Here is a 13880-nt window from a genome sequence, read left to right on the forward strand (position 1 = left end):
CATTACCCAAGAAATGTTTCACAAATTTCGGCACTCGAAGACAAATAATGGGATGATGGCATTCAAAGTTGACATGGAGCAAGCTTATGACTCTATGAGTTGGAAAACCTTAAAACAGGTTTTGAACTATTTTGATTTCCCATATATGATTTCAAATCTAATTTTGGAATGTGTTTTAAATCCTAGATTTTCTATTCTTATTAATGGAATACCATCTGGATGGATCAAGGCTGAAAGTGGATTTCGACAGGGATGCCCCTTGTCCCTCTTTCTATTTATCTTATGCTCCCAACTCCTTACAAATGCTTTCAATAAATAATCTATTGGTATTGGAATATGTTCCAACGGTCCTCGGATATCACACTTACTGTTTGCTGATGATGTTATGGTATTCTCTATAGCTACACGGAAAGCAGTAATTTAAGTTAAAGACATTCTAGCCAAATTCAGCATGTGGACAGGACAGAAAATAAATTCAGAAAAATCAGCCATTCTTTTTGGGAGCAATGTTAATGAAAGAAAGAAGAAACAATTAACCATAATTATTGGTTTTAAACAAGTTAAGGAACTTGTTTATCTTTGTATCAAGATGACACTGAGAAGAATGGTGGCTAGCGACTTCTATTTCATCATTGAAAAAGCTCTCAAATTCTTCAATGTTTGGGGAACAAAATCTTTATCACTTGCAGGCAAGATAGTTCTTATAAAAACTATTTTTTTAGCCATTCCCAATTTCTTCAGTTCGCATTCTTTAGTGCCGGTAAGAATCCTAAAGGAGATTGATAAAATTTGTAGAGAATTCTTATGGAAGAAATCTACAGGAAATAGAGGACTACACTATCTCATTTGGGAAAATCTTTGTAAGCCAAAGAAGAATGGTGGTTGCGGGTTACAATCTTCAAACACAAGAGTAGCTCCTCTAAGAGCTAGATTAACATGGAGATTCCTTAATAATAAGGATTCTTTACTTCATAAAACTTTGGCTCCTAAATATGGTACTTCTTTTGGAAGTAATGGAATGAAGAAGTCTTCTTCATCTTGGAAAATTCTAAATAATGGAGGAAAAGCATTGGAACCACTTATTAGATGGAATATTGCAAATGGTAATTCAATCAAATTATTCAAGGATAAATGGATACTTGATAGAGGAATCAATGAATGGCCTACTCATGTAATCCCTCAAGAAGATGAAGATTTGTTTCTAAACAGGTTAATAGAAAATGGCAGCTGGAATGAGGAAAAACTAAAACTGTTTTTTTGGAAATGACCTGATTCAACTCATAATGAATATCAAAATTGATATAGATTTTGAAAATGATGTCCAAGAACTAATATTTCATTGTCCGGGAAAATCTATTCTTGGAATGATTACAGAATATCAGCAACAAGATGAAGAATGGACTCCTTTTTATTGGATAAAGAAAGCGAAACTAAATCCACGGGTTCATACATTTATATGGAGAGCTTTCAATAATGCATTACCAACTTTTCATTTCCTGGTTCATAGAAAATTAAAAGACAATGTCCTATGTCCAAGATGCAATGCTGGAAAAGAAGATTTAGAACACATTATTGGTGGGTGTTCGAAAATCAAAGAGGTGATCACTATTATCAAAAGTTGGGGTTTTGCTTTGCCAGAATTCAACAACATTCAAGATTGCTATAAATGGATACATAATATCCATAAGAATGAAGGTATGATATTAAATCTCTACTTTAATGTCATGTATTATTCATGGAAAGCTAGAAACAAGTTGATACATGAAGGCAATAATGAAAGTGCAATCTCTGTTGCTGTTCAAGCTATAAGTCAATTATCTTATTCTAAGAAAATTTTTAATCAATTGCCGGAATCATGGGGTGTTAATCAGTCTTCTAGACTGTTGAATAGTTGGCATCCCCCTCCACCCGGTTGGTTAAAAATCAACGTAGATGCTACTATTTCCTCTTCGTACAAAGCACGAGTTGGAGGTATTATTAGAGACTGCAAAGGAAGATTCCTATTGGCTTTCAGGAATACTTGTATCCATTGGGATATTTATCAATTGGAATTCTTTGCAATCAAAGTATTGAAGAATGTTATCAAAGATTGGATGTTCAAGTACAAAGGAGCAATTATTGAGAGTGACAACTTCAATGTCATCAAGGTTATTCAAGATGTTAAGGAAAATGAATTCAAACATCAAGATGAGTTAAATTTCTTCAATGATTTTAATTATGTTATTTTTAAATGCATTTCTAGGGAGGGGAATAAACTAGCCGACCTTTGTTCTAGTTATGGTATCCTTAGTAGCTTTATTTGGGAAGACATACATTTGGATAAGATTCCTCCTTCATTTGTTCAATTGGTGAAGGAGGAATCATGCTTGTAGTTCTTTTTGTTTTTTCCTTATTTTAATGCATTATTGCTTCTTCAAAAAAAAAAAAGAATTAGTATTTTTAAAAAATCTTTTAAACCAAAGCACAACAAAGCTCAAACAAAAATCACCATGGAAAACAAGTGCAAAAAAATTAAATGCGGAAGCAAAAAAAAAAAGAACACAAGGGTTTATAGTGGTTCGATCAACTCGACCTACGTCTACTCCTCAGAGACGCCCTCCGAGTATTGCACTACCAAAGTGATTCTCCTTTTGCTCCCACAGCAACGCGGAGAAGCCTTTACAAAAACCTCCTTTTTTCCACCCCTGACAAGGCAGAGAACCCAATTCATTTTGCTTCCTCCTGAAGCAGGCAAAGAACCTTGATCGATCGCTGAAGCTTACCTCTCCCAACCCTTCCAAAGATAATAGACTCTAGTGGAAGAAGAAGTGGAATAATTATTGGAGCAACCCTTGTGAATCTCCCTCACAAGCTCCCCCTCACATGATCCTCTCTCTCTCTCTCCCTCTCTCTCTCCTCTAGGCTTTCTTAGGTCAAGACAGCAGCAAAAAATTGTTCAAAATATTGAACAATAGCTCTTAAATAGAAAAGCTTCAAAATAGCTCATTAATTGCATGTTACCGACTTTATCGTCTAGGACAATAGGTATATCGTCCTGTACGATCAACGCAATTTAAGCCTAATCAACCGGGATGATCTGAAACGAACAGAAGAAAAATGTTCATATCGTCCAGGACGATAATAAATCATCCTGTACGATTAGTTTAAATCATAGACCATCGGCCAGACAATCGCTCTGAAAGAGTTCGGGACGATTCCAAAATAGCTTGATTATTCGGGCCAATCTCACGATTGTTCCAGACGATTAGTTCAAATCAGAGAAAAATCATCCAGAGCTTTGCCCGAAATTTGAGCTGGCCGATCCTGATCAGCCAGACCATCGCCTAGAATTTGAGTTGTTCGATATTTATCGTCTAGGAGCAACTAAGGTTTTTGAACGAATCATCCCGGCCGATCTTGCGATTGTCTAGGACGATGTGATCGTATCAATCATCCTTAATTGCTTTCCTTAATTACCAGATTAATTTAGGCATAATTGTATCAAATCGTCCAAGAAGATACAAGTTCATCCTGGCCGATTGCCAAAAATAAAGAATGCCTAAATAGATCATGACGGTAGATTCTTTCTATTTTAAGCCTATCTTCTTGGCCGATACATGTATCGTCCAGGCCAATTGGCTAATGATAGCTGTCTTAACAAGATGTCCTGATTAGGGTTTCTGTTTTAAACCCGATCGTCCAGGATGATGATAATATCATCTGGGACGATGTGAGTAAAAATAGAAATTCTAAGTCAGACAAAAAAATCACTCAAGTGAGTGTGTGTGTAGGGTTACTTAGCATCAGAACACTTCAATGGTTACAATTGACTCAAGAAAAAAGAAAATTACATACTAACTCAGACCTAGTCTACCCAATCTTGAGCTGGTTACGATTGTCGTCTGATCTTGTGGCTCTAAAATGTCAGTAAAAAAGGCAATCGTAGAGAAATTAGAGTGTTATCTAATCATCAAAACATAATCCATGAAAATAGATTTGCAACAGAATTTGGAGGAAATATTTCTCCAGGTTCTAATGGTATTACATATTCCTTTTTTAAAGCTTATTAGACGATCATTAGAGAAGATGTGTGGAATGCTATCCGTCAATTTTTATTAACGGGTATGATGTGTTCCAAATGGAATGAAACTCTAGCTGTTCTCATTCCCAAAATAAATAATCCCTTGGTTCCTACAAATTTTTTACCTATCAGTCTATGTTTATTGATTTACAAAATTGTTACAAAGATGCTATTAAATAGGTTGACAAAGGTTATGAGTTCTTTGATTTCTGATGTGTAAGTAGCTTTTATTAAAGGAAGACCTTTGTCAGATCATATTCTTCTTGCTCAAGAGCTCTTTTACAAATTTAGAAATTCTAAGTCAAAGAAAGGATTGGTAGCTATTAAACTTGACATGGAACAAGCTTATGATAACATGTCTTGGGATACTTTAACACAGGTATTGGAGTATTTTGGATTTCCTCCTAAGTTTTCTTATCTTGTAATGGAATATGTGGAAGACTCAAAGTTTTCAGTTTTAATTAATGGTAATAAGTCAAAATTTATAGAGGTTAAAGGTAGATTTAGGCAAGGTTGCCCACTATCTCCATATCTATTTATTTTATGCTCTCAACTAATGTCTAATGCTTTTCATCAAAAAGGAAAGAGTTTGGGAATCAAAGCTTCTTCTACTGCACCAAGAGTATCTCATCTATTACTTTTGGATGATATTCTTATGTTTTTAGAAGGTAATATGAGGTGTTTGAAGAAAATTAGAAGGACAATCACTATTTTTTGTAATTGGACTGGTTAGAATGTGAATATTTAGAAATCATCAATAGTTTTTAAAAAATCTATCCAACTAAATAAGAAGAGAGCTATCATAAAACTATTTGGATATAAGGAGGTGAAGGAATTGGGTTATTTTGGGCATCAAATATGCTATAAGGAGGTTGGTCTCCTCAGATTTTTGAAATTTAGTGGAAAAAGCTGCTTGCAAAATGAATGCATGGGGAAATAAATTTATATCTTTAGTAAGAAGGTTGGTGTTGATTAAATCAGTTGTAATGTCTACTTTTTTTTTTTTTTTGTAACGTATTCATTGGTTCCTTTAAGCATCTAAAAATAAATTGATAAGATGTGTAGGAGCTTTCTTTGGAATAAATAAGGTGGTAACCAGGGATTGCATTATGTTGCTTGGAATGAGCTTTACAAGCCATTAAATGCTGGAGGTCGGGGTATTCATTTTGATGTTTCTATTGGTGGACTAATGAGAGCTAAGATTATTTGGAATTTTCTGAATAAACCTGATTCTTTATTTAACAAGTCTTTAATTGCTAAATAGGGATATGATATTTGGCAAACAAGTTCCAATATGAATTGTTTTATTACTTGGAAAGTTCTATACAATGGTGCTTTATATATTTGGCCATTAATTATGTGGAACATTGCTTCAGGTTCATCTATTAACACCTTAAGGATATTTGGGTGTTCGATAAACCAATTGATAAATGGGCTACTTTTATTGCAGTTTTGGATGATGAATTCCCTTATATGGATAATTTTATTGATAATGGAAATTGGAACATAGTTGAGCTTATCAAGTATTTTGGAAAGGCTTTAATTGAGAATATTGTTCAAATTAAAATTTCTTCGGAGCTATTGAATGACTGATTGGAACTTATTAAAAAAGTTTTATGGTAAGTTTATTGCGTCCATGGCATTGGATTCGGTTGCAGAGGAGCTTCCAGAGGCTGATTACTGGAGTTGGATGAAATTTTTGTAATTGTCACCTCGTTTGAAGCTTTTTTGATTGAGGCATAGAATAAGGAAATTCCTAAAAATATGCTCTTGTATGGTAGAACACTTTTGGATCATAACTTATGTCCAAGGGGGTGTAATGCATTAGAAGATTCTGAACATGTTGCGGTTAGTGCTCTAAACTAATTCTGGTTATTGATGTGGTAAAAAAATGGGGATTCCCTATTCCTGTTTTCTCCTCAATGTTGGATTGTAAGAAGAAGTTGAAGGTGCTTTCTAAAGTTAATCCTTTTATTGCTTATATTTACTATTCTTTGGTAAGCATCGCTTGGAAAAGAACATTGTTATTCATGGTGGTAAAGAAAGTGGATTGTCCTTTATAGCTTCTAATGCAATTGGTTTTGCATCTATTTCTTCTAAACTTAATCTATATTCGGACCACTGGGGTGTTAACCAGTGTCAGCTATCTTCAAATTATTGGCACCCTCCTCCACCCGAATAGATTAAGGTCAATATTGATGCCTCTCTTTTGTGTTCAAATTTGGCAGCAGTGGATGGAGTTTTTAGAGATCACAAGAGAAGATTTCTTCTTGTGTTTTGTTTTAAACTCATTCATTGGGATATTTGCTATTTGGTGATATTCACATTTCATTCCTTAAAGATGGATGGTAATTCAAAAGTGGATGTTTGAAGCAAAAGGGTTAATTATTGAAGGAGATAACTTCAATATCATCAAGTATCTACAAGGCTCATGTGGAAAGATAATTCCAAATGCAAATGGGGATGAGATAGAAGACTTGACTTTTCTAAAGGAGTTTGATAATCTTTTATTTAATTTTTCAAATAGGAATTGTAATAAATTAGAAGATTTTTGTGCTAACTATGCTTTAGATGGTGATTTTATTTGGGATGATTTAAATTGTAATAAGGTACCTCCTCTTTTTTTCTTTCCTTATTAAAGGAGGAGTGTGATATGTATTCTATCACTTAGTAAATTGTATCAGGGCTCTTTTTTATTTTAATGCAAATTGCAGTTTATCAAAAAAAAAAAAACACTGCAATGGTAAATTCGGCATACTGATCCACATAGGAGCTGAAACATGGGGACCATTTATCAATACTAATGATGTGTCCATTCACATACCATGGTCATTCAGACAAAATAGCATCTACTTCCTTTGCATTATTGAAAGCACACAGGAGCCATCCCATCCCAAACATGGTTAAATGAAATTTACCAAATTGAGCCCATTGTCTACGCAATTCACTACTAATCACATGGAAAGGAATATTATTAGAAAATACCTTTACCACAATAAATTTTTGTAGCTTCAAAATATTCTCCATCTCTTTATCTTCATTTATCTTCATATCTTGTCCATCCTTAGTTAAGCAACTTCCAAAATCCATGTTATCAAAGATGATATTAGGCTTTTTTATCCAAACATTCTGCAACACATTACCCGTAGGTTCCTTAGAAATTGGCACATTCATCGTATTAGTATGTTTATCCCCCTCATTCAAATCACCAAAAATCTAATAACAAATCATACTTCGATCATCCTTCAGAAAAACCTTTTCCTTAATAGCAACTTCATTCAAAACAAATTTATTGACAAAATCTTGATTGACAACCTCCTGGTTTTGTAAGATCTTTTGTAATATCTTCCTTAGAATTTGGGACGACGTTCCCAAATTTATTAACTTTAATCTTCCAACTTGATGATGTAGAGGCTTCAGCGTCCACTTTAGCCGGAACTTCAGGCAATTTTGAAAATTTTAAATCTATGTCTCTAATAACCTCCTTACCCTTCCCAGCCGAAGGGACCATCTTCTTAACTGGAGTTCTTCTTCCTTCATTTATAACTAGAGGTTTAGATTTAAGAACTCTATCTTGGAAATCTAATGCTTGATAACCTCCAGCATAACCATTGAAAACATAAGCAGCAGAATAAAAACCATGTTTGAAATTAGAGCGAGGATACCCTTTGGCACCCCCAACAGGATGACGGAGCTCTACCGATGTAGTAGCGGTGGACTCACCGGTGGATGGACGGCGACCATCCGTCGCCATAACGGAGGCCAAAACCGAAGGAACATAATTTTTTTAAAATTGCTTTCTCTCACTAAAAAAACGCACCTTCTCTTACTAGACTTCTCTCACTATATATATATCACTTAGACATTAACATTTGTGCTTAATTTTCTTAACTTTATTATATGCATAATAACAAAATTTATACATAAATGACTTAATAAAATACACACAGATGAATAAATTTATACCTGTGAGTTTATTATTATTTTTTTAAATAATGAATTTGTACAAAATCTAAACTTAGTTTACGGAAAAATAAAAATTTAAGTTTACGGAATCTAAATTTTTTATAAATCCCTTTTCTTCAATTTTATTAAAACTAATAAAATCCATATAAATTACATCAATATTTGCTTGTGAGAAATACTAACATCAGCAATGCAAATATTAAATACGTAGGGCTGAATCCAATTGTAACCGAACAACTTCTAAAATTCCATCATATACTAAACAAATGTTTAATTTAATGTGATTAATATTTTTCTATAAAAACTAAAATTTGTAAAAGTAATGAATAAAATAAAATTGAAGTTCCATTTCAGAATATTTTTTCCTATTACATTTTATAAAAGAACCAAAAAATTATATTTAAAATCCCAAATCAAATTTCAAATCATAAATATGATATAAATCTAATTTGAGAAAATTTTAAACTTTATTTATGACTAAAAGACAACTAAACTTAAAATATTCATATGATCAGTGTTCTTTAAAACAAAAATGAAAAAAAATTGAAATATGAAGGCAGAGGTTTGGAAAACCAGTTTTGGATATCAAATGTTAGAAAACTTATGTAGATTTTACAAAATTTTCTCCAATTAAAAAATGATATTCAATTCTAAATAAATTAATAAAATATAGAATTAACTAAACAACGGGATGCAGAATCTATAATAAAAGAATTTTTGCATATCTCTTACTATTTATATTTGATCGCAGTCTTCATTAATTCTGAAATCTTCTAAATCTTTTCTCACAGGAGGATATTTTATGTTTCTTCTTCTTTGAAGAAGAAGAAAGAAAGGCTTAAAACCAAAAATATATTTAAAATTAAAAATTAATTTCTTCCATCACAACAAAATTAAAACCTCAATCTTAAAAGCTAAATTATAACTAAAACATGGTAAAAGCAAAATTAAAATTGATAACAGTTAGTTTTAAAGGCTGAATTAAAATCATAAGGGTTACTTTATTAAGAATAATTTGAACCATCAAAGATAGTTATTTTAAATAAATAAATAACACATTCAACATCAACATCAATAATAATAACATTAAGCCTTTATCACACTTTGTGGGGTAAGCTATATGAATTTTTTTTTCTCCATTGTGTTTTATAAGAGTCAAAATATCATTTAAATATAATAAAAAAGATCATTTCTAATACTTTCTAATCAATTCTTTTGAGGCCTTCCACTTGAAAGTTTGTTAAGGATGTTAAGCCCTTATGAACTAGTCCCAAGGCTAACCAAAAGGGGTGAATCTGTATTTTAAAAACTCTCATAATCAAAACACAATCTTAAAACCAAAACCAAGATTCACCACAAAGAAAATCAAGTGCGAAAATTAAATGAGGAAATAATAAAGGAAAAAACACACAAGATTTATAGTGGTTCGGTCAAACATTGACCTACGTCCACTCATCGGAGGCACCCTCCGAGTATTGCACTAAACTCATTGTCTCTCCTTTAGCCCCCACGGCTAGGCGGAGAAGCCCTTACAAAATCACTTCCACCTTCCCCGGTGCGGCAGAGTAGCCGGGTTCTTTGACACCAAAGAGATCTTCTTCTTCCAAGAACTTCCCTCGAGACAAACCTTGAATTAGATGGTACTAAGGTGCAAGCTCATCGAAGCAACTGTGTGGAATCCCCCTCCACACTCCCTTGAAACCCCCTCCAAGGATCTTCTCCCTCTCTCAAACTCCACCCTTTCCTCTCTCCCTTTCAAGCTCTCTCTTTAAGTTTCCTCCAAAAGAACAAAGCTACAATGGTTTCCAAAGACACTTACTAAGTGCCTTGTCAAAGCTTAAATAGAAGAGCTAAAAATGAGCTCATTAATTGCAACTTGCCAACTTTATCGTCCAGAATGATATGTTTATCATCCTGACCGATCAGTGTAAATTAAGCCCAATCAGCCATGATGATTTGGTACGATTAAAAGAAATTTGTTCATATCATCTAGGATGATAATATATCATCCTGACTGATCAGTACAAATCGTGGAATATCATCCTGAACATCGTCCTGAATAAGAGCTGTCCGATATCCAATCATCTAGTGGATCATCCCGGGCGATCCTGCGATCGTCCAGGATGATGTGATCGTATAATCAAATCTTAATTGCTTTCCTTAAATGCCAGATTAATTTAGTAAAAATTATGCTGGATCGGCCAGGTCGATGCCCCGGACGATGCCCGGGATGATGTCCAAAAATAAGTAATACATAAATAGATCTAGCAATTGATTCTTTCTGATTTGAGCTTATCGTCCTGGTTGATACAAAATCACCCAGGATGATGTGCTTAATAACGTATGCCTTAATAAGGAAGCCCTATTTAGAGTTTCTATTTTTGAACTGATCGTCTAGGCCGATATAAATATCACCCCGGATGATGTTACCAAAAATAATAAACTCTATGAACTAGTTAGAAATTCTTCCAAAGTGTGTGTGTGAAAGATTACTTAGCATCAGGAGCCACACCAATTATAATAGACTCAAGAAAGAGAATGTACAAACTGACTCAGACCTAGTCTACCCAATCTTGAGCTGGTTCGAATTACAGTCTGATCTTGTGGACCTAAAATATTAGTAGGTAAGGCAGTCGTAGAGAAATAAGAGTGCTTGCTATCATCAAAATCATAATCCATGAACTCAGATTTGTAACAATCTCCCCCTTTTTTATGATGGTAAACATTACTGCTTGAATTTATAAAAATAAAAACATTTTCTCCTTACTAAAATAAAACTTTAAAAATAGGGGAATAAAAAATTTTTGTTGTTTAAAAAAGATAAAGATACAAATAAAATAATACGTTCTCCCCCTTTGAAATTATCAAAAAGAGAAGGGGAATGAAAAAGTCCTTAAGAAAATGAGAAAGTTTCCTCTTGATTTTATTCAAAAACTTAGTAAGGAATAGATTGGCAACGCATAATCCAGAAAAGGTAAGAACTTCAAAAATTATAAATCCAAGCTCAAGTTATTTTAAAGGCTCAAAAACTTTTTAATCCAATATCTAAATCAAGGAATAAATTAGAAAAAGAATCACTAATTTTTCAAAACTCCTTTTATAAAATATATCTAATAGAAGATTAATACAAAAATTGGTGAATCAAAAATTATAACTTTCAAGCTCAAGTATCGAAAATATCAAGGGTTTTCTTTAATCTTTAGTAAAGCAAAAAAAGTAAGCATACTCTTTGTGGCTCATTTTATGTCTCTTATTAGTTTTTTGGCACACTTTACACATCTTTTACTTTTTGATACACTTTGGGTATCCTTTTTCAATTTAGTGTCATTGCGCATCTTTTGATTTGACGTCATTAGCCACTTCCTTTTGATTTGGCGTCATTGGCTATTTTTTAGAGCAAATATGCTACATTTTTAAAATTTTAAAAACTAAAAAAAATCCATACTATTGACAAAACAACTACTTGATTAAGAAAATAATGAGGTGGATTCAACAACTTACAAAAGATTTCTATGTGATAGATAGAATATAGGGAGATGAAAAAAAAGTTCAGTTTCAAAATCCAATTTAAAATATGATAAAGATTTTAAATCAAAATTAGAATAACCTTTTTTAAGAAATAAAGATTGAGACTCAAAATCACGAGTTTCCTTTCTTTGACTGTTTTTAGAGAAGCTAATCACAACTTAGATAAGAATTCAAGAAAAATAGAAGGTAGATTTTTTATTTTTAAATTTTTAATTTTTTTTAAAATATATAGAAATCACTACATAAAAAGAAAAAGTAAAAAAAAAATTAAAAAATTTTAACAAAAAGAAGAGTGAAAGAAAAATAATTAAAAAATTGAAAATACAAAAAATGAACAAAACAGAAAAATAAAGCACACAAATAGTCTAAACTTATGATTTTGAAATAATGCTCTGATACAACTTATTGAAACTTGTTCAATATGAATTAGGTTATTAAACCTAAGCTTATGTCCTAGCGGCTAACTAAGAGGGGGGGGGGGGGTGAATTGGTAATTAAAAAATTTTACCCTCTTTTAAAATTTTATACTGAAAATTTACTTTAATGAATTTTGTAGAAAAAGATTTTTCAATCATAAGTTAAATAGTAAAAATAAAAGGCAGCAGAAAATAAAAAGACATAAGATTTATAGTGGTTCGGTCAAACACGACCTACATCCACTCCGCGGAGGCACCCTCCGAGTATTGCACTAATACCACTAGTAACTCTCCTTTTGCACCCATAGTAAGGCGGAGAAGCCTTTACAAAACTCTCTTCCACCACTTCCCGATGCGATAGAGAACCGTCGTCCTTTTACACTCTTCCCAATGTTGGCAGAGAAACATCCATCCTTTCACACTCTCGCAGTGTAGATAGAGAACCCTTAGTCTTTTCACACTCTCCAAGTGTGGGAAGAGAACCCTTCGTCCTTTCACACTCTCCAAGTATGGGCAGAGAACCCTTCGTCCTTTCACACTCTCCAAGTGTCGGCAGAGAACCGGATCTCTTTGACAAATCTTCTCACAAGAAATCTAGAAGGAAGAGTGAAAAGAGTGAAGTAATCAAAAACCACAAGTAGAGATTCTTACTTTTGAGTACCAAGTAAATCTTTCACACTCTAGTAGTAAGAATCCTCCTTTAAATACTCTCTCACACTCACTCCTTGAGTCTCCCTTTAGTTGGCACGAAGATCAGTAGGCAAAAAGATTAAGAGGCAATTCTAATTGGACATTATATAGTAAAGACACAAAAAACCGTCCAAAAATTATTGATTTTCAAGTCTATACATAGTGGATCGTCCCGTACGATCGTGGATCATCCTGGATGAACTTACTTAAATCAGTTGCATACAAACCCAATGTATATTTGTAAGAACTGACTTCATACCCCATTATCGTCCCGTACGAATTAAGTTCGTCTGGTACGAACAGTTATACCATGGGTCGATTTTGACAAACTGCAGGAAGTTATCAAAATTAGAAAGGATAGAGCATTTTCGTCTTGGGACGAATAAGAGTTCGTAGGATGAAATTTTTACATAGAGCATTTCATCCTGGGCCGAATAGGAGCTCGTCTGAACGAAAATTTTCTAGAGAGCATTTCATCCTGGGACGAATTGGAGTTTGTATGGATGAAATTTTTATAGAGAGTATTTCTGTTAAGAGAGTTGCTATTTTGCATGTTTTACATTCTTGCAACTTGTATTATTTTGATGATTTCAATTATTATTATTTTACATATATCTCCTAACACTATTTTTTGCTCTAGTGTGTACTAACATTTGGGGAAAATCAACTCCAAGATATTGAAGACTTGTAATCAAATTCAACAAATTTTCATAAGTTTTGATATGAGAGGGAATTATTGTAATTGAGTGAAAAATCACAATATACACACTTGGGGAACTTTTTTGTGAACGGATCGTACAGGACAAACTTAGTTCGTACGAGACGATCATGTCAATTACCCCTAAGGAGAGCAATGGATCGAACAGGCGGAGAGAAAATTTTTCTAAGTCCTAATCATCTAGGACGATTTTAATAATCATCTCGTGATGAATGTCTCGGGATTCTCACTTTCTACTGTTCGTCCAGACGAAATCAATGGTTCATCCCAGGACGAACGTCTCTGTATTCTCACCGTCCCTTGCTCGTCCAGACGAAAAATAAGGTTCATCCCAGGACGAACGTCTCTGTATTGAGGCTCGCTCCATTCATCCAGATGAGAAATAATGTTCATCCCAGGATGAACATCTATGTATTGAAGCTTGCTCTGTTCGTCTAGACGAAAACTAGTCGTCCCAGGACGAACTGAACCGACTTACGTCAGTTGGTTACGTCCTGAAAAA

Source organism: Dendrobium catenatum, unplaced genomic scaffold (assembly GCF_001605985.2).
Source record: "Dendrobium catenatum unplaced genomic scaffold, ASM160598v2 fragScaff_scaffold_1479, whole genome shotgun sequence".
In the NCBI taxonomy this organism is placed as follows: domain Eukaryota; kingdom Viridiplantae; phylum Streptophyta; class Magnoliopsida; order Asparagales; family Orchidaceae; genus Dendrobium; species Dendrobium catenatum.